Source organism: Octopus bimaculoides, chromosome 4, assembly GCF_001194135.2.
Source record: "Octopus bimaculoides isolate UCB-OBI-ISO-001 chromosome 4, ASM119413v2, whole genome shotgun sequence".
NCBI lineage: Eukaryota > Metazoa > Mollusca > Cephalopoda > Octopoda > Octopodidae > Octopus > Octopus bimaculoides.
Genome location: NC_068984.1, coordinates 75,305,171 through 75,308,359, shown reverse-complemented (window position 1 = coordinate 75,308,359; position 3,189 = coordinate 75,305,171). Strand labels below are relative to the sequence as shown.

Below are 3,189 nucleotides of genomic sequence, written 5' to 3'. Positions count from 1 at the left end.
GTGGAGAGGGGAGGCTGGTATGCATGGGCGACTGCTGGTCTTCCATAAACAACCTTGCCCGGACTTGTGCCTCAGAGGGTAACTTTCTAGGTGCAATCCTATAGTCATTCGTGACCGGAGGGGGCCTCCGATGCAGACTTCAATGTATTTACATATATGTATTTGCGCATCCGAGTAGAAATATATATACATAAAAACTTGCATGCATATATGTGTTTGTGCATATATATATATATATATATATGTATATATATGTGTGTGTGTATATGAATAATACTTTTTTTGGAACGGTGGAAGTTGAAACCGATAAAGCTATAAATAATAACGTGTAAATACTGGGCCAAAAAAAGCCCTTTGGCTAGAAAAAAGATCTGAGGGCTGCTCGAACATACATCTTCGGTAAACATGACAGACGTTCTACCATTTGATCAAAGCAATTCTTACCCTCGAGAACTGATTGCTGTTGAAAGTCATCAGAATTTATATTCTTGAAAGAGCATGAACTAATTCTATTTTTGTTTTTTTATTTATTTTTTCGTTTTGGAACGATGAAACTCGGAGCAGAAAAATCTAAAAATTTACAAAGAGTTTTTTAATCAAACATTTACATGCTTCATAATTTTAAACAGGTAGATGCATTCTTAGTGTTTTAGTTTGAACTCCAAGTTAGTAGAAATACGATTTATTAAATGTACCACACAAGAAAAAAACCATTGCTGCGACTAGTAGTCATCATTTAAAAATAAAAATTGTGAATGTCAGAAGTGGGATTCGAACCCACGCCGGGAAGACCCGACTGCGACCTGAACGCAGCGCCTTAGACCGCTCGGCCATCCTGACTCGCTGATTGTGAAGTTGACATTTTAACATTTTATCAGCGATGACAAAGAGTAGTAATTTGTTGCGTAATTTTTTAGTTGTATTTTTGTGTTCTCTTAGTGTGAGTATATGTGTGTGTACGTGCGTGTGTGCGAGCTTCTGTGTGTGTATGTGCACACATGTACACATGTAGATAGATAGATAGATAGATAGTTAGATAGATAGATAGATAGATAGATAGATAGATACATACATACATACATACATACATACATACATACATATTACTGATGTTATTGAGAGAGAACGACTGAGTTAAGAATTTCGCTGTGTAATCACGAGATCTCGGGTTCTATCCCAATGTGTAGCATCTCAGGAAAATGTATACTTATAAAGGAAAAAAAGCGCTGCTAATACTGGGAAAACAAGAGGCACAATTTTAGAAGTAGCGTTCAGGAAAAAACCCAATACCAAAATCAAAAGTACTGTGTATCTGTTGCAACTATAGTATGAGCTTACTACGTTTTCAAGCTATAGGTCTGAAAATAACTATTATTGCACGCGCGCGCGTATCTGAAATTATTTTATGAATTTTTCCTCTCATTCAGCAGCTTGATAGAATTAACTGCTGGAGAGGTTTAAGATTTCTTTAAAATGTGAAAAGGGAACACAGACTGGAGTGCAACAGAAGACGTAAGACATAGGTAAAAGTTGTACTTAAAAACCTGGATGTATTACTAGAATTATTGACATAAACCCACACATAATTAATGCATGGTTAGTGACCAGACAATGTCATACCAATGTAAGAGCTGTGTTCAGGCAGGGAAAGTGTGCAAGCAAGAAAAATTTTGTCGCTCTGTATGTATCTCGGTTGGGTTTGGTTTCTGGCAAATCCGACACAACTATACCTGTAGAGTTGATCCCAACTGGAAATATCCTCTGGTAGCTCTGCCAGATCGATGTCTCGGAAATTGTTCATAATATCAGCCATAAATGTCAGCATAAAAGGTGCTGCTCAGACGGTCTTCATAGATACGCAAAATTGTTCCCAACTAGCCGTTACTCATATTTTGAACTCTATAGAATGTATTCCACAGAGAGCAGTGTTCTAAGCGCACCTGGCAATAATTCAGAACAAATGTCAACCACGGCCTGCACTTGACCCAAGACTGCTGCTAGATCGTGCAGATGAGTTGTATGTGTGTGTGTGAGTGGGTGGGGGTTATTGTGTGTGTGTGTGTGTGGGTTATTGTGTGTGTGTGGGTTATTGTGTGTGTGTGTGTGTGTGTGTGTGTGTGTGTGGTGGGCCGTTTTTGTGTGTGTGTTTGTATGTGTATGTGTGTGCCCAATATAGGTTACTCCATTGTTTGATAACAGTTGCTAAGATCGAAGATTTTTTTAGTCTAGTTGATTTCTAGTTTTTACTACGGCTAGTACATATCTCGCTTCATTTAAAAGCAATGCAGATTCGTTACAATCGATATTGTGTATAGATATGTGTCTCTTCAGACCGCGAGCACAACCTAGGTTTTCTAGGCTTTGTATGATCCATAATTATTTCTGGTCTTTTTGTGTAGATCTAAAACACCGGACATGGAATATTGTGTGCCAAATTTGTATCTTTTGTCATATTGAATGATTTTGAGAAATTTGGACATTTCAGTAAGTATTTGAAATTGTCCAAAGTAATCTTTGCGAGGATTGTATTCCGGTCAAGAAGACCTCCCCGCCTTTCTTATATAATGAAAATATTTCAAAAACCGACTTTGTTTTCTAACCTCAATGATGTGTAGACAACATTCCCAACAATTCAATAAAGATCCTAATATGAAATAAGGACCCAAAATAAAAATCTTTTCTTTCAGTTACGCTTGAAAATCATCGGGTAAATTCAGAATAAAAATTTTTCACGCTGTCAGTAGCAAATTGTTGTTGATGTTCAAACTACTTGAGCTCCGATCAATTAAATCCGTACTAGATTTATGTTGTTGAATTAGATCTCTCGTTGGATCGAAAACTGTATAGTGTTTAAACATGTTAATATGTTCTTAGACATTTGCAGGTAATGTCAAAATCAGTAGACTAACTATCTACTATATCTATCATGCAATGGAAATCCATTACTACAACTATTAGTTTTCTATAACAGAAAGGAAGAAAATAAAAAAAAAGAATGTCAGAAGTGGGATTCGAACCCACGCCGGGAAGACCCGACTGCGACCTGAACGCAGCGCCTTAGACCACTCGGCCATCCTGACTTACAGGTTACCATAATGACGCTTTATCTTTTTGTCAGTAATAACGTGAATATTAGTAAATCGTCTCGTATTTATTCGTGGTGTGTGTGTGTGTGTGTGTGTGTGTGTG

General features: G+C 37.3%; 2 non-coding genes across 2 annotated transcripts; both read right to left on the bottom strand.

The window, feature by feature from the left end:
* Positions 1–756: 756 nt before the first annotated feature.
* On the bottom strand, positions 757–840 carry Trnal-cag (transfer RNA leucine (anticodon CAG)). Its single transcript has one exon. It is a non-coding gene; the product is annotated as a tRNA-Leu (tRNA).
* A 2,156-nt stretch (positions 841–2,996) lies between these two features.
* On the bottom strand, positions 2,997–3,080 carry Trnal-cag (transfer RNA leucine (anticodon CAG)). The gene has a single exon. It is a non-coding gene; the product is annotated as a tRNA-Leu (tRNA).
* Positions 3,081–3,189: the final 109 nt, after the last annotated feature.